The 19,246-nt window shown below is 37.9% G+C and overlaps 1 non-coding gene across 1 annotated transcript; it reads right to left on the bottom strand.

The window, feature by feature from the left end:
• Window positions 1-3,843: 3,843 nt before the first annotated feature.
• Window positions 3,844-3,951, bottom strand: LOC148571547 (small nucleolar RNA R71). Its single transcript, XR_015908962.1, has one exon. It is a non-coding gene; the product is annotated as a small nucleolar RNA R71 (small nucleolar RNA).
• Window positions 3,952-19,246: the final 15,295 nt, after the last annotated feature.

Below are 19,246 nucleotides of genomic sequence, written 5' to 3'. Positions count from 1 at the left end.
TGTTGGATTCTGACCTCCCTGCACTCAAAGTGGATTTTCTGGAGCTACAGAACTCCAAATGGCGCGCTCTCAATTGTGTTGGAAAATAGACATCTAGGGATTTCTAGAAATATATAATAGTCCATACTTTGTCTGAGTTTAGATGACGTAAACTGGCATTTAACGCCAGCTTCTTGTCCTATTCTGGAGTTAAACGCCATAAACAGGTTGCAAAGTGGAGTTAAACGCCAGAAACAGGTTACAAACTGGCGTTCAACTCCAAGAGAAGCCTCTACACGTGTAAAGCTCAATGCTCAGCCCAAGAACACACAAAGTGGGCCCCGGAAGTAGATTTTTGCATCATTTACTCATTTCTGTAAACCCTAGTAACTAGTCTGATATAAATAGGACCTTTTACTATTGTATTAGACATCTTTGATCAGTTTTATGCTATCTTAGACCTTTATGGGAGCTGGCCTCTCGGCCATGTCTGGACCATTATCCCTTATGTATTTTCAACGGTAGAGTTTCTACACACCATAGATTAAGGTGTGGAGCTCTACTGTTCCTCATGAATTAATGCAAAGTACTATTGTTTTTCTATTCAATTCAAGCTTATTCCTATTCTAAGATATTCATTCGCACCCAAGAACATGATGAATGTGATGATTATGTGACGCTCATCACCATTCTCACCTATGAACGCGTTCCTGACAATCACTTCCGTTGTACATGAAGACGAGACAGAATGAGTATCTCTTAGATATCTAATATAGAGGACCGAGTCCGAGATATTAGAATCTTCATGGTATAAGTTAGAACCCATGGACGGCCATTCCTGAGATCCGGAAAGTCTAAACCTTGTCTGTGGTATTCTGAGTAGGATCTGGGAAGGGATGGCTGTGACGAGCTTCAAACTCGCGAGTGCTGGGCGTAGTGACAGACGCAAAAGGATAGTAAATCCTATTCTAGTATGATCGAGAACCGACAGATGATTAGCCATGCAGTGACAGCGCATTGGACCATTTTCACAAAGAGGACGGGATGTAGCCATTGACAACGGTGATGCCCAATATACTGCTTGCCATGGAAAGGAGTAGGAATGATTGGATGAAGACAGCAGGAAAGCAGAGGTTCAGGAGGAACGAAAGCTTCTCTATACGCTTATCTGAAATTTTCACCAATGAATTACATAAGTATCTCTATCTTTATTTTACGTTTTATTTATGCTTTAATTATTAAAACTCTATAACCATTTGAATCCGCCTGACTGAGATTTACAAGGTGACCATAGCTTGCTTCAGGTCGACAATCTCCGTGGGATCGACCCTTACTCACGTAAGGTTTATTACTTGGACGACCCAGTGCACTTGCTCGTTAGTTGTGCGAAGTTGTGACAAAGTGTGATTCACGTTTGAGAGCACCAAGTCTTTGGCGCCATTGTTGATGATCACAATTTCGTGCACCAAGTTTTTGGCGCCGTTGCCGGGGATTGTTCGAGTTTGGACAACTGACGGTTCATCTTGTCGCTCAGATTAGGTAATTTTATTTTAATTTTAAGTTTTTGGTTTTATTCTTATTATTTTCGAAAAAAAATTTCAAAAAAAAAAATTATTCTATGGCTTCAGAATTTTTGAGAAGGAATTCTAGAATCTCATGAGATAGGTTGAATCCTGGCTGGCTGTTAAGCCATGTCTAATCTTTTGGACTGAGGTTTCAACTATCTCAAGAGAAGAGCTTCTTTGTCTTTTCCAGCAAATTAGCTGTTGTATGTAATGTTCTGCTGAAGCTTGGCTGGCCATTGGCCATGTCTAGTGTTTTGGACTGGAGCTTTCACTGAAAGCTTGACTGGCTACTGAGCCATGTCTAATTCCTGGACTGGAGCTTTAGACTAACATTGCATGATTCCTAGAATTCCTATTAAAATTTTTGAAATCCTTATTTTCCTTTTCAAAAGAATTTTCGAAAAACCCAAAAAAAACTAATAAAATCATAAAAACCAAAAATATTTTGTGTTTCTTGTTTGAGTCTAGTGTCAAGTCATAAGTTTGGTATCAATTGCATGTTTATCTCTTTCTTGTATTTTTCGAAAATTCATGCATTGCATTCTTCATGATCTTCAAGTTGTTCTTGATGAATTTCCTTGTTTGATCTTTGCATTTTCATGTTTTGCATCTTTTCTTGTTTTTTATATGCATTTTCAATTTGTTAGTGTCTAAAAATTAAAAATTTCTAAGTTTGGTGTTTTGCATGTTTTCCTTTTCTTAAAAATTAAAAAAAAAAAGTTCTTGGTGTTCATCTTGACATTCATAGTGTTCTTGCATGCATCATTTGTTTTGATCCAAGATTTTCATGCATTGAGTCTTTTTGATGTTTTTCTCTTTCATCATTAAAAATTCAAAAAATCAAAAAAATATCTTTCCCTTTTTCACTCTTAAAATTCGAAAATTTGAGTTGACTTTTTCAAAAAATTTTAAAATCTATTTGTTTCTTATGAGTCAAATCAAATTTTCAATTTAAAAAAATTCTATCTTTTTCAAATCTTTTTTTTTTCAAAAATCAAATCTTTTTCATTTTTTCTTTCATAATTTTCGAAAATTTCAAATTGATTGTCAAAAATCTTTTTTCTTATTTTTTTTCATATTTTCAAAATTAATGCTAACAATTAATGTGACTGATTCAAAAAATTTTAAGTTTGTTACTTGCCTAGTAAGAAAGGTTCAATCTTTAAATTTTAAAATCCTATCTTTGTGTTTCTTGTTAGTCAAGTAATCAACTTTAATTTTTAAAATCAAATCTTTTAAAATTTTTTTTCAAAATTAATTTCAAAATCTTTTCTAACTTATTTTCTAACTTCTTATCTTTTCAAAATTGATTTTCAAATCTTTTTCAATTAATCTTATCTTTTTGTTTGATTCATATCTTTGTCAAAACTACCTAACTAACTCTCTCTTTCTAATTTTCGAAAATCCTTTCCCTCTTTTTCAAAATTCTTTTTTTTATTAACTAATTGTTTTAATTTTTACTTTAATTTAATTTCATTTTTCTTTTTTGTATTTTCGAATTCTAACTTTAAATTTAATTTAAAAACAAAAATATTTTTCTTTTCTTTTCAATGATTTTCGAAAATTCTTCTCCCTCATCTCCTTCTAATTATTTATTTATTTACTGACACTCCTCTTCATCTAAGAATTCGAACCCACTCCTCTCCCCTGTGTTTGGATTCTTATCTTTTCCTTCTTCTATTCTTATCTTCTTCTACTCACATAAAGGAATCTCTATACTGTGACATAGAGGATTTTATATTTTCTTTTCTGTTTTCTTCTTTTTCATATGAGCAGGAACAAGGATAAGAACATTCTTGTTGAAGCTGATCCTGAACCTGAAAGGACTTTGAAGAGGAAGCTAAGGGAAGCTAAAGCACAACTCTCTGGAGAAAATCTGACAGAAATTTTTGAAAAAGAAGGAGACATGGCCGAAAATAATAACAATGCAAGGAAGATGCTTGGTGACTTTACTGCACCAAATTCCAATTTACATGGAAGAATCATCTCAATCCCTGCCATTGGAGCAAATAATTTTGAGCTAAAGCCTCAATTAGTTTCTCTGATGCAACAGAACTGCAAGTTTCATGGACTTCCATCAGAAGATCCTTTTCAGTTCTTAACTGAATTCTTGCAGATCTATGATACTGTTAAGACCAATGGGGTTGATCTCGAGGTCTACAGGCTTATGCTTTTCCCATTTGCTGTAAGAGACAGAGCTAGAGTATGGTTGGACTCTCAACCTAAAGATAGCCTGAACTCTTGGGATACGCTGGTCACGGCTTTCTTAGTCAAGCTCTTTCCTCCTCAAAAGCTTAGCAAGCTTAGAGTGGATGTTCAAACATTCAAACAGAAAGAAGGTGAATCCCTCTATGAAGCTTGGGAGAGATACAAGGAACTGACCAAAAAGTGTCCTTCTGACATGCTTTCAGAATGGACCATCCTGGATATATTCTATGATGGTCTGTCTGAGCTATCAAAGATGTCACTGGACCATTCTGCAGGTGGATCCATTCACCTAAAGAAAACGCCTGCAGAAGCTCAGGAACTCATTGACATGGTTGTAAATAACTAGTTCATGTACACTTCTGAAAGGAATCCTGTGAGTAATGGGACGCCTCAGAGGAAGGGAGTTCTTGAAATTGATACTCTGAATGCCATATTGGCTCAGAATAAAATATTGACTCAGCAAGTCAATATGATTTCTCAGAGTCTGAATGGAATGCAAGCTGCATCCAACAGTACTCAAAAGGCATCTTCTGTAGAAGAAGCTTATGATCCTGAGAACCCTGCAATAGCAGAGGTGAATTACATGGGTGAACCCTATGGAAACACCTATAATCCCTCATGGAGAAATCATCCAAATTTCTCATGGAAGGATCAACAAAAGCCTCATCAAGGCTTTAATAATTGTGGAAGAAACAGGTTTAGCAATAGCAAACCTTTTCCATCATCCACTCAGCAACAGACAGAGAATTCTGAGCAGAATCCATCTAGCTTAGCAAATATAGTCTCTGATCTATCTAAGGCCACTCTAAGTTTCATGAATGAAACAAGGTCCTCCATTAAAAATTTGGAGGCACAAGTGGGCCAGCTAAGTAAAAGAGTCACTGAAACCCCTCCTAGTACTCTCCCAAGCAATACAGAAGAGAATCCAAAAAGAGAGTGCAAGGCCATTACCTTGCTTGGTGTGGCCGAACCCAAAGAGGAGGAGGAAGACGTGAATCCTAGTGAGGAAGACCTCCTGGGACGCTCAGTGACCAATAAGGAGTTTCCCTTTGAGGAACCAAAGGAATCCGAGACTCATCTAGAGACCATAGAGATTCCATTGAACCTTCTTCTGCCCTTCATGAGCTCTGATGAGTATTCTTCTTCTGAAAAGAATGAAGACGTTACTGAAGAGCAAGTTGCTAAGTACCTTGGTGCAATCATGAAGCTGAATGCCAGATTATTTGGTAATGAGACTTGGGAAGATGAACTTCCCTTGCTCACCAATGAACTAAATGCATTGGATAGGCAGAAATTACCTCAAAAGAAACAGGATCCTAGCAAATTCTTAATACCCTGTACCATAGGCACCATGACCTTTGAGAAGGCTCTGTGTGACCTGGGGTCAGGAATAAACTTAATGCCACTCTCTGTAATGGAGAAACTTGGGATCTTTGAGGTTCAAGTTGCCAGAATCTCAATAGAAATTGCGGACAACTCAAGAAAACAGGCTTATGGACAAGTAGAGGACGTGTTAGTAAAGGTTGACGGCCTTTACATCCCTGCTGATTTCATAATCCTAGACACGGGGAAGGATGAGGATGAATCCATCATCCTTGGAAGACCCTTCCTAGCCACAGCAAGAGCTGTGATTGATGTGGACAGAGGAGAATTGATCCTTCAACTGAATGAGGATAACCTTGTGTTTAAAACTCAAGGATCTCCTTCTATAATCATGGAGAGGAAGCATGAAAAGCTTCTCTCACTGCAGAGTCAACCAAAGCCCCCACAGTTAAACTCTAAGTTTGGTGTGGGAGGCCACAACCAAACTCTAAGTTTGGTGTTGAACCCCCACATTCAAACTCTAAGTTTGGTGTTGGGAGGTTCCAACCTTGCTCTGATTATCTGTGAGGCTCCATGAGAGCTTACTGTCAAGCTATTGACATTAAAGAAGCGCTTGTTGGGAGGCAACCCAATGTTATTTAATCATATCTATTTTATTTGTATTTTTATTTCGTGTTTTATTAGGTTGATGATCATGTGGAGTCACAAAAACTACTGAAAAATTAAAAACAGAATGAAAAACAGCATTAAAAACAGCACACCCTGGAGGAGGAGCATTCTGGCATTTAAACGCCAGAAACAAGCATCTGTCTGGCGTTTAACGCCAGAAACAAGCATATACCTGGCGTTAAACGCCAGAAACAGGCTACATTTGGGCATTTAATGCCAGAAACAAGCAGTAGTCTGGCGTTAAATGCCAGGATTGCACAGCAAGGGTGTTTTACACGCCTAATTGGAGCAGGGATGTTAAGTCCTTGGCTCCACTGGATCTGTGGACCCCACAGGATCCCTACCACTTCTTCTCTCCTTTTCACACCTTTTCATAACTCTCTTCCCCAAATACCCTTCACCAATCACCTCAATCACTCTTCCCCATCCCCTCTTCACCACTCACATCTATCCTCTCTTCCCCAAAAACCCCACATACCTTCAAAATTCAAACTATTTTCCCTCCCAAACCCAACCCTAATGGCCAAACCCTAACCCTCCCCACACTCCTATATAAACCCCTCATTCCTTCTTCATTTTCACACAACACAACCCTCTCTTCTTCCCCTTGGCCGAATACACCTTCTCCCTACATCTCCTCCATTTTCTTCCTCTTCTCCTTCTTTCTTTCTTCTTTTACTCGGGGACGAGCAAACATTTTAAGTTTAGTGTGGTAAAAAACATTGCTTTTTATTTTTTCATAACCATCAATGGCACCTAAGGCCAAAGAATCCCCAAGAAAGAGGAAAGGGAAGGAAATTGCTTCCACCTCTAAGTCATGGGAGATGGAGAGATTCATCTCAAAGGTCCATCAAGACCACTTCTATGAAGTTGTGGCCAAGAAGAAAGTGATCCCTGAGGTTCCTTTCAATCTCAAAAAGAATGAGTATCCGGAGATCTGACTTGAGATCCAAAGAAGAGGTTGGGAAGTTCTCACCAACCCCATTCAACAAGTCGGGATCTTAATGGTTCAAGAGTTCTATGCAAATGCATGGATCACTAGGAACCATGATCAAAGTGTGAACCCGAATCCAAAGCATTGGCTCACCATGGTTCGGGGGAAATAGTTAGATTTCAGTCCGGAAAATGTAAGGCTGGCGTTCAACTTGCCAATGATGGAAGAAGACGCACGCCCCTACACTAGAAGGGTCAACTTTGATCAAAGGTTGGACCAAGTCCTCATGGACATATGTGTGGAAGGAGCTCTATAGAAAATTGACTCAAGAGGCAATCCGGTTCAATTGAGAAGACTGGACCTTAAGCCTGTAGCTAGAGGATGGTTGGAGTTTATTCAACGCTCAATCATTCCTACTAGCAACCGGTCTGAAGTTACTATAGATCGGGCCATCATGATCCATAGTATCATGATTGGGGAGGAAGTGGAAGTTCATGAGATCATACCTCAAGAACTCTACAAGGTGGCTGACAAGTCCTTTACTTTGGCAAGGTTAGCCTTTCCTCACTCAAGAGAGCATGGATCTCAATAAGAGCATGAGGAAATTCCTCACCATGAAATCCCTGAGATGCCTCAGGGGATGCACTTTCCTCCACAGAATTATTGGGAGCAAATCAACACCTCCCTAGGAGAATTAAGTTCCAACATGGGACAACTAAGGATGGAGTACCAAGAGCACTCCATCATCCTCCATGAAATTAGAGAAGATCAAAGAGCTACGAGGGAGAAGCAACAAAGGCAAGGAAGAGACATAGAGGAACTCAAAAGCACCATTGGTTCTTCAAGAAGAGGAAGATGCCACCCTCACTAAGGTGGACCCGTTCCTTAATCTCCTTGTTCTTATTTTCCTGTTTTTCGTTTACTATGCTTTATGTTTATGTTTGTGCCTTATTACATGATCATTAGTATTTAAGTGTCTATACCTTAAAGTTATGAATGTCCTATGAATCTATCACTTCTCTTAAATGAAAAATGTTTTAATTACAAAAGAACAAGAAGTACAGGGTTTCGAATTCATCCTTGAAACTAGTTTAATTATTTTGATGTGGTGACAATACTTTTTGTTTTCTGAATGAATGCTTGAACAGTGCATATGTCTTTTGAAATTGTTGTTTATGAATGTTAAATATGTTGGCTCTTGAAAGAATGATGAAAAAGGAGAAATGTTATTTGATAATCTGAAAAATCCTAAAATTGATTCTTGAAGCAAGAAAAAGCAGTGAATACAAAAGCTTGCAAAAAAAAAAGAAACAAAAGAAAAGAAAAATGGCGAAAAAAAAGGAGAAAGAAAAAGAAAAAGCAAGCAGAAAAAGCCAAAAGCTCTTTAAACCAAAAGGCAAGAGCAAAAAAGCCAAAAGCCCTTAAAACCAAAAGGCAAGGGTAATAGAAAGGATCCAAGGCTTTGAGCATCAATGGATAGGAGGGCCTAAAGGAATAAAATCCTGGCCTAAGCGGCTAAACCAAGCTGTCTCTAACCATGTGCTTGTGGCGTGAAGGTGTCAAGTGAAAACTTGACACTGAGCGGTTGAAGTCAAGGTCCAAAGCAAAAAAAAAAAAGAGTGTGCTTAAGAACCCTGGACACCTCTAATTGGGGACTTTAGCAAAGCTGAGTCACAATCTGAAAAGATTCACCCTGGACTTTAACAAAGTGCTTAGGGCCACGGCTGACGGAGCACAGAAGTTGGTGAATTAAAAATTATTAAAATAGTTACATTGTAAGTATAGTTCTTAACTCACCGAAAATCTGCCTATCAATTTAGAAATATGTCACAGAGAATTTAAAGTAAAAATTACTGGGAGTTTGAGTCCCAGGTCGTCTCCCAACGAGTTGCAGAAAAGTGTGCTATTTTATTAATCAGATGTTTCCAAAGAAATTGAGTTAAGTAGATGGAAAATTAAATTGAGAAAATTAAATAATATGAGTAAAAGCCTTGAGTGGGAGTTGATTAGTTGGAATCTCTATTATTGATGGAATGATTTCAAGATTAATTGATAATTAATGGTTGTTCTGTTTAGTTATCCTTTACTAGGTAAAGGAAAGTCAAACGAGTTGGAATGCTAGATCTGTTTACGAGTTGCAACCCACTTAGTTCAAAGGGATTGGTGTTAGTGACTAGATAGCAATCCAACAGTTAACCCAATTACAAATTTTCTTTCAATCCTTCCAACTCAAGAGTTCCTTTCAATCAACTCCCCATCAAGTGAGGGAACTACTCACTCATTGTAAATAATAAATCCGTAACACATGAAAGGAAATTAAAAGAAGACATGATTATTGGAAATTAAAATGAATTAAAATAAAAGAAATAACCCTTGTATTAAATAATCATAAAAGTATTCAATTGACAAAATTGAGCAAAGCAAAGAACATGGAATAATAAAACCAAGTTAAGAGAACGAACTAGAATGACGAAGTCTTGATGAAGTACTAACTCTTCTCAATGTTCCAATGCTAAGACCAATTAAAAATTAAATCCTAAAAACTAAAGAAAAAAAACCTAGAGGAGGAGTAAAACTCGATCTAAAACTGAAAAACTGTGTAGAATGAATGTTGTCCTTTGTTTCTGTATGTTCTCTGGCTCTAGTCTGCTGTTCCGAGCCGAAAACTGGGTCGAAATAAGGTCCAAAATCGCCCCCAGTGAGTTCTGCAGATTATGCAGATCGCACATGTCACGCGATCGCGTCACCCATGCGGACGCGTCATTCACGCTTTTCCTTGCCACGCATTCGCGTCGTCCATGCTACCGCGTCGCTTTAGCTTTTCCAATCCGTGCGGCCGCGTGAGCCATGCGGCCGCGTCACTGCAATTTGCTCTCCTTCGCGCGGTCGCATGAGCCATGTGACCGCGTCACTTCTCGCTGGTTATCTCTTCAAATTCTTGTGTTCCTTCCATTTCTGCCAGCTTCCTTTCCAATCTCCAACTCATTCATGCCCTGTAAAGTCTGAAACACTCAACACACAGATCACGGCATCGAATGGAATAAAGGAGAATTAAAAATATATAATTAAAGTCTCTAGGAAGCAGTTTTCAAACATGTAATAAATTCAGGAAGGAATTATAACTGCATGCTAATTTAATGAATAAGTGGGTAAGGATCATGATAAAACCACACAATTAAACACAATATAAACCATAAAATAGTGGTTTATCAACGGCCAAGACTCATAAAGTAGCTGTGTTCAAGAATCAACATACTGAACTAGGAGAATCAATAACACAATCTGAATTCTAAGTTCCTATAGATACCAATCATTCTGAACTTCAATGGATAAAGTGAGATGCCAAAACTATTCAAGATGCAAAAAGCTACTAGTCCCACTCATCTGATTGGAGCTAAGTTTTATTGATATTTTGGAATTTATAGTATATTCTCTTCTTTTTATCCTATTTAATTTTCAGTTGCTTGGGTACAAGCAACAATTTAAGTTTGGTGTTGTGATGAGCGGATAATTTATACGCTTTTTGGCATTGTTTTTACATAGTTTTTAGTATGATTTAGTTAGTTTTTAGTATATTTTTATTAGTTTTTAAATAAAATTCATATTTCTGGACTTTACTATGAGTTTGTGTGTTTTTCTATAATTTCAGGTAATTTCTGGTTGAAATTGAGGGACTTGAGCAAAAATCAGATTCAGAGGCTGAAGAAGGACTGCAGATGCTGTTGGATTCTGACCTCCATGCACTCAAAGTAGATTTTCTGGAGCTACAGAACTCCAAATGGTGCGCTCTCAATTGCGTTGGAAACTAGACATCTAGGGCTTTAAAGAAATATATAATAGTCCATACTTTGCCTGAGTTTAGATGACGCAAACTGGTGTTCAATGCTAGCTTCCTGCCCTATTCTGGAGTTAAACGCCAGAAACAGGTTGCAAAGTGGAGTTAAACGCCAGAAACAGGTTACAAACTAGCGTTCAACTCCAAGAGAAGCCTCTACACGTGTAAGGCTCAATGCTCAGCCCAAGCACACACCAAGTGGGCCACGAAAGTGGATTTCTGCATCATTTACTCATTTCTATAAACCCTGGTAACTAGTCTGATATAAATAGGACCTTTTACTATTGTATTAGACATCTTTGATCAGTTTTATGCTATCTTAGACCTTTATGGGGGCTGGCCTCTCGGCCATGCCTGGACCATTATCCCTTATGTATTTTCAACGGTAGAGTTTCTACACACCATAGATTAAGGTGTGGAGCTCTGCTGTTCCTCATGAATTAATGCAAAGTACTATTGTTTTTCTATTCAATTCAAGCTTATTCCTATTCTAAGATATTCATTCGCACCCAAGAACATGATGAATGTGATGATTATGTGACGCTCATCACCATTCTCACCTATGAACGTGTGCCTGACAACCACTTCCGTTCTACATGAAGACGAGACAGAATGAGTATCTCTTAGATATCTAATACAGAGGACCGAGTCTGAGATATTAGAATCTTCGTGGTATAAGTTAGAACCCATGGACGGCCATTCCTGAGATCCGGAAAGTCTAAACCTTGTCTGTGGTATTCCGAGTAGGATCTGGGAAGTGATGGCTGTGACGAGCTTCAAACTCGCGAGTGCTGGGCGTAGTGACAGACCCAAAAGGATAGTAAATCCTATTCCAGTATGATCGAGAACCGACAGATGATTAGCCATGCAGTGACAGCGTATTGGACCATTTTCACAGAGAGGACGGGACGTAGCCATTGACAACGGTGATGCCCAACATACAGCTTGCCATGGAAAGGAGTAGGAATGATTGGATGAAGATAGCAGGAAAGCAGAGGTTCAGGAGGAACGAAAGCTTCTCTATACGCTTATCTGAAATTCTCACCAATGAATTACATAAGTATCTCTATCTTTATTTTACGTTTTATTTATCCTTTAATTATTAAAACTCTATAACCATTTGAATCCGCCTGACTGAGATTTACAAGGTGACCATAGCTTGCTTCAGGCCGACAATCTCTGTGGGATCGACCCTTACTCACGTAAGGTTTATTACTTGGACGACCCAGTGCACTTGATGGTTAGTTGTGCGAAGTTGTGACAAAGTGTGATTCACGTTTGAGAGCACCAAGTCTTTGGCGCCATTGTTGATGATCACAATTTTGTGCACCATGTATCTCTTGGGTTTCTGATCCATAGACTGAGTCCGGGGGTTAGAACCTTCGTGGTATAGGCTAGAACCAATTAGCAGCATTTCTGGTATCCGGAAAGTCTAAACCTTGTCTGTGGTATTCCGAGTAGGATCCGAGAAGGGATGACTGTGACGAGCTTCAAACCTACGAATGTTGGCACAGTGACAGTGTGCAAAAGGACAAGGGTCTTATTCTGACGCTAGTGGGAACCGATAGATGATTAGCTGTGCGGTAGCTATACATTGTATTTTTCATCCAAGACGAGAAATCCGACAGTTGATTAGCCATGCAGAGATCGTACCTGGTATTTTTCATCCAAGAGGATCATAAAGCTTGCCGTTGAAGGAAGCCATGTGTGTTTGGAGAAGAAGGCAGTAGGAAAGCAGAGATTCAGAGGACAGAGCATCTTCGGAACCTCAACCTGTTTCTCATTACTGAATCATAAGTACTATTTATTTCATGTTATTTATTTTTCATAAATACAATCACTCTTATCATTAATCTCCTGACTAAGATTTACAAAATAACCATAGCTTGCTTCAAGCCGACAATCTCCGTGGGATCGACCCTTACTCACGTAAGGTATTACTTGGACGACCCAGTGCACTTGCTGGTTAGTTGTGCGGAGTTGTGAAAAGTGTTATAACAATTTCGTGCACCAAGTTTTTGGCGCTGTTGCCGGGGATTGTTCGAGTTTGGACAACTGACGGTTTATTTTGTTGCTTAGATTGGGAAAAATTTATCTTTTTGGTTTAGAGTCATTAAAATTGAGTCTTCTATTATTATTTTTTTGGTTAAAATTTTAGAATCCTTATTTTCTTTTTCTAAATTATTTTCGAAAATTTTTAAAACCAATAACTTCATAATTTAGTCTTCTGTTTGAGTTTAGTTTCATGTTTTAAGTTTGGTGTCCTTTGTGTGTTTTTATTTTTCTTTCAATTTTTTGAATTACATATTCTTAGTTCTTTATTGATCTTCAAGTTGTTCTTGTTTATTTTCCTTGTTTGATTTTTAGTCTTTCTTGTTTTGTGTCTTTCCTTGTTTTTCTTGTGTATTTTCGAATTATTAGTGTCCAAAATATAAAAAATTTTTAAGTTTGGTGTCCTTTGTGTCCTTATTTTCTTAAAAATTTTCAAAATTTGTTCTTGGTGTTCATCTTGATCTTCAAAGTGTTCTTGGTGTTCATCTTGACATTCAAAATTTTCTTGTTTGTTTTCTTTGTTTTGATCTAGAAATTCTAAGTTTGGTGTCTTTTTATTGTTTTTCTCTTTCCTCATTAAATTCAAAATATATTTTCTCTTTATTTTAATTGAATTTTCGATTTTTACTTTTAAAAATTCAGATTTTTTATTTTAAATTTTTTTTATTCTATCTTATCTTAGTTTTAAAATTTCAAAATTAAAATCTTTTTAAAAAAAATCATATCTTTTTCAAAATCTTATCTTATTTTATTTCAAATTTCAATTTTCAATTTTCAAAATTTGAAAATCTTTTATAAAATTTTTCAAAATAATTTTCCTTTTAGACATAATTTTCGAATTACTTGTCCCATTTTATTATCTTGATTGAAAAATTTTAAGTTTGGTGTTCCCTTGTTAAGAAAGTTTCAATCTTTAAAATTTTGAAATCATATTTTTTTTAAATATTCTTTTCTATTTATTTATTTTCTTACAAGTATCTTTAATTTTAAGACATATCTTTTTCAAAACTTCCTAACTACTTTCCCTCTCTTCAGTATTCGAAAATCATATCCAAATTTTTTCAAATCTTTCTAATTAATTAGTCATTTTAATATTCGAATTATTTTTATTTTTATTTTTATTTTTTTTTAGTTTTCGAAACTTATATTTTATTTTTCTACTATCTTATTTTATCATATTTTCTTTTTAATTCGGTTATCCTTAATTAAATAAAATAAAAACAAAAATATTTTATTTTATCCATCATGGACCTAAGTGGAAATGAATAGTCCGGAAGGACTCTGAGATCATATGCTAACCCCACTAATGCTTCCTATGAGAGTAGTATCTGTATACCTCCCATCAAAGCAAGCAGTTTTGAGCTAAATCCTCAGCTCATTATCATGGTGCAGCAAAATTGCCAGTATTCTGGTCTTCCACAGGAAGAACCTACTGAGTTTCTAGCACAGTTCTTACAAATTTCTGACACAGTACATGATAAGAAAGTAGATTAGGATGTCTACAGATTATTACTGTTTTCATTTGCTGTAAAAGACCAAGCTAAGAGGTGGTTAAACAACTAACCCACAATAAGCATAAGAACATGGAAACAGTTATCAGACAAATTCCTGAATCAATATTTCCCTCCAAAAAGGATGACACAGCTAAGGCTGGACATCCAAGGCTTTAAACAAGAGGATAATGAATCCCTTTATAATGCCTGTGAGAGATACAGAGGGATGCTAAAGAAATGCCCCTCTGAAATGTTTTCAGAATGGGTGCAGTTGGATATCTTTTACTATGGTCTTACAGAAAAGGACCAAATATCTCTAGACCACTCAACTGGTGGATCTATACATATGAGAAAGACAATTGAAGAGGCTCAAGAGCTCATTGATACAATTTCTAGAAATCAATATTTATACTTAAGTAGTGGGTCCTCCATGAAAGAAGAAGCTAATGCAGTATGCACTAAACTTAGTCCTTAAGAACAAGTTGCTGAACTCAATCAGCAATTGCTTATTATAACAAAACAGTTAGCAGAATTTAAAGAGATGCTGTAAGACACCAAAGATGCTAATGAGAATATGGAAAAACACTTGAGTCAGACAAGACAGTAGCTATCTAAACAGATAACAAAAGAATGCCAAGCTGTTCAATTAAGGAGTGGGAAGACATTGAATGTCTCAATTCAAAGTAGCAGAAAGCCAAGAAAGGAACAAATGACAGAGGATGACCAACCCACTGCCCAAAATCCCTCTGAGGACAGTAAGAGCCCAGAGAGGAATGATTCTGGCGTTCAAACGCCAGAAAAGGGTAAGAAAGTGGCATTAAACGCCCAAGGGATAGCCAGTTCTGGCGTCCAAACGCCAGAAAAGGGTGGCAATCTGGCGTTAAACGCCCATGCAGTGCCCAATTCTGGCGTTCAAACACCAATAGGGGATCAGACACATGCAAGTGTTGATAACAATCCCATTAGGCAGGCTTCTCCAACCACTTCTGTAGGAAGTAAACCTGCAGCAACTAAGGTTGAAGAATATAAATCCAAGATGCCTTATCCTCAAAAACTCTGCCAAGCGGAACAGGATAAATAATTTGCCCGCTTTGCAGACTATCTCAGGACTCTTGAGATAAAGATTCTGTTCGCAGAGGCACTTGAGCAAATACCCTCTTATGCTAAGTTCATGAAAGAAATCTTAAGTCATAAGAAGGATTGGAGAGAAACTGAAAAAGTTTTCCTCACTGAAGAATGCAGTGCAGTCATTCTGAAAAGCTTACCAGAAAAGCTTAAAGATCCCGGAAGCTTTATGATACCATGCACATTAGAAGGTGCTTGTACTAAGACAGCACTATGTGATCTTGGGGCAAGTATCAACCTAATACCTGCATCCACTATCAAAAAGCTTGGTTTGACTGATGAGGTTAAACCAACCCAGATATGTCTCCAACTTGCTGATGGCTCCATTAAAATCCCATCAGGCATAATTGAGGACATGATTGTCAAGGTTGGGACATTTGCCTTTCCTACTGACTTTATAGTGCTAGAAATGGAGGAGCACAAGAGTGCAACTCTCATTCTAGGAAGACCTTTCCTAGCAACTGGACGAACCCTCATTGACGTCCAAAGAGGGGAGATAACCCTGAGAGTCAATGAGGATAAGTTTAAGTTGAATACTGTCAAAGCTATGCAGCATCCAGACACACTAAAAGACTGCCTGAGCGCTGACACTATTGACTCTCTGGTAGAAGAGGTCAATATGACTGAGAGTCTCGAATCAGAGCTAGAGGACATTTTTAAAGATGTTCAGCCTGATCTGGAGGAACCAGAGAAAACAGAAGAACCTCTGAAAACTCCTCAGGAAGAGGAGAAGCCTCCTAAATCTGAGCTCAAACCACTACCACTATCCCTAAAATATGCATTTTTGGGAGAAGATGACACTTTTCCTGTGATCATAAGTTCTACTTTAGAACCACAGGAAGAGAAAGCACTAATTCAGGTGCTAAGGACACACAAGACAGCTCTTGGGTGGTCCTTAAATGATCTTAAGGGCATTAGCCCACCCAGATGCATGCACAAGATCCTATTGGAGGATGATGCCAAGCCAGTGGTTCAACCACAGAGGCGGCTGAATCTAGCCATGAAGGAGGTGGTGCAGAAAGAGGTCACTAAGTTACTAGAGGTTGGAATTATTTATCCTATTTCTGATAGCCCCTGGGTGAGCCCTGTCCAAGTTGTCCCCAAGAAAGGAGGCATGACAGTGGTTCATAATGAAAGGAATGAACTGGTTCCTATGAGAATAGTTACAGGGTGGCGTATATGTATTGACTACAGAAGACTCAATACAGCCACTAGAAAAGATCATTTTCCTTTACCATTCATAGACCAAATGCTAGAGAGACTAGCAGGTCATGAATACTACTACTTTTTGGATGGCTATTCAGGTTACAACCAAGTTGCAGTAGATCCTCAGGACCAAGAGAAAACAGCATTCACATGTCCTTCTGGAGTATTTGCCTACAGAAGGATGCCATTTGGTCTGTGCAATGCACCTGCAACCTTTCAGAGGTGCATGCTCTCTATCTTCTCTGATATGGTAGAGAAATTTTTGGAAGTCTTCATGGATGACTTCTCAGTATTTGGAGACTCATTCAGCTCCTGTCTTGACCATCTAGCACTTGTTCTGAAAAGGTGCCAAGAGACTAACCTGGTGTTAAACTGGGAAAAATGTCACTTTATGGTGACTGAAAGAATTGTCCTTGGGCATAAAATTTCAAATAAGGGAATAGCGGTGGATCAAGCTAAGGTAGATGTAATTGAAAAATTACCACCACCTACCAATGTTAAGGCAATTAGAAGCTTTCTGGGACATGCAGGATTCTATAGGAGGTTTATAAAGGATTTTTTAAAAATTGCAAAACCTCTGAGCAATCTGCTAGCTGCTGACATGCCATTTATCTTTGACACAGAGTGTCTACAGGCGTTTAAAACTCTGAAAGCTAAGCTGGTCACATCACCAATCATTTCTGTACCAGACTGGACATTACCATTTGAACTAATGTGTGATGCCAGTGATCATGCCATTGGTGCAGTATTGGGACAGAGGCATAACAAGCTTCTGCATGTCATTTATTATGCTAGCCGTGTTCTAAATGACGCGCAGAGGAATTACACAACCACAGAAAAGGAGTTACTTGCAGTGGTTTATGCCATTGACAAGTTCAGATCTTATTTAGTGGGGTCAAAAGTGATTGTGTACACTGACCATGCTGCTCTAAAATATCTCCTCACAAAGCAAGATTCAATACCTAGACTCATCAGATGGGTGTTGCTCCTGCAAGAGTTTGATATAGAAATAAGAGACAGAAAATGGACAGAGAACCAGGTAGCAGATCACCTGTCCCGGATAGAACCAGTAGTAGGGGCGTCCCTCCCTCCTACTGAGATCTCTGAAATCTTTTCGGATGAGCAACTCTTTTCCATTTAGGAATTACCATGGTTTGCAGACATTGCAAACTATAAGGCTGTGAGGTTCATACCCAAAGAATACAGTAGACAACAAATGAAAAAGCTGATTTCTGATGCAAAGTACTACTTGTGGGATGAACCATATCTCTTTAAGAGATGTGCAGACGGAGTAATCCGTAGATGTGTGCCTAGAGAAGAGGCACAGAAGATCCTATGGCACTGCCATAGATCACAGTATGGAGGACACTTTGGAGGTGAGCGAACAGCCACAAAAGAAATAACCGGAGTATTTGGACTCCGGGTCGTCTCACAAGGAATTACAATGAAGTGTTTAATTATTGGCTATGAAGATGAAAAAGGGGGGGGGTTTGGTTTTATGTTTTTGCAAGAAAATATAAATGGCAAGAAAAGTAAATGAACAATGAACTAACAAAATAAATGGAAAAGAACTCTTGGCTAGACATAGGTAATTGAGATCACCATCCTTGTCTACATACCAAACATTGATAATTATGAGAGACCAACCTATTAAGTCTACTTCCAAAGCCTTAAGTACTTAATATCTACTCCTAGGCTTGAAGTACGTCAAATAGGCTTGATCACATCAACCCATAAGTCCCAACCTACCTACTAATTAGATTAGTAGTGGGTTGGCATCAATGAGTATCAAATTGATCACCAAGGGTTCTCAAATCACCAAATTATTGAGACCCAATGACTCAAGGTCACTCAATTCCCTTAGCCTAGGCCAAGAGTTAAGAAAACTACCCAAAAACTAGAGGAAACATTTTATCAAACACCTAGAATGCAAGAAAAGTAAACATAACAAAATGCAAGAATTAAAGGAAACCCATAACTATCAATAGCAAGAAATCAACAATAGCAAGCAAGATCAACATAAAATAACATGGAAATATAAAATTGCATTAAAAGAAATCAAGATCCAACAATGTCAATCAACATAAAAGAGAGTAAAATAAGAAATTAACAAGAGAAACTACAAGATCAAGATAATAGAACACTAAAATGTAATGAGAATTAAAATCAAAAGAAGAATTGAAAATTGGATTTAAGAAAAATAAACCTAAACTACCCTAAATTCTAGAGAGAAGGGAGAGCTTCTCTCTCTAGAATTCTACCCAAAACATTATGAAAACTAAATTACGACTACTTGGTTCATTCCCCCCTCAATCCTTGGATTCAATAGCATCAGAAATGAGTTGGATTGGGCCCAAAATGCTTCAGAAATCGCTGGGGGCGATTTCATTAAAGTGGGCCACGGACAGCATCGGCGTGCACGCGTACATGGCACGTGCGCGCCCCTGAACGCGAAGTAACATATGGCAAATTTTATACTATTTTGAAGCCCCGGATGTTAGCTTTCCAACGCAACTGGAACCGCCTCATTTGGACCTCTGTAGCTCAAGTTATGGTCGTTTGAGTGCGAAGAGGTCAGGCTTGACAGCTTTATGGTTCCTTCATTTCTTCATGAGTTCTCCCACTTGCATGCTTTTCTCGTCACTTCTTCCATCTAATACTTGCCTTATGAATATGAAATCACTCAACAAACATATCAAGGCATCGAATGGAATTAAAGTGAATTAAAATCATCAATTTTAGGGCCTAAAAAACATGTTTTCACATTTAAGCACAAATCAAGGGAGAATTGCAAAACCATGCTAATTCATTGAATAAATGTGAGAAAAGTTGATAAAACCACCCAAATTAAGCACAA

The sequence above is a fragment of the Arachis ipaensis genome, chromosome B3 (genome assembly GCF_059453495.1).
Source record: "Arachis ipaensis isolate K30076 ecotype BB chromosome B3, ASM5945349v1, whole genome shotgun sequence".
NCBI lineage: Eukaryota > Viridiplantae > Streptophyta > Magnoliopsida > Fabales > Fabaceae > Arachis > Arachis ipaensis.
Note: the sequence above shows the minus strand (reverse complement) of the source record. Positions and strands in the feature narration are given on the sequence as shown.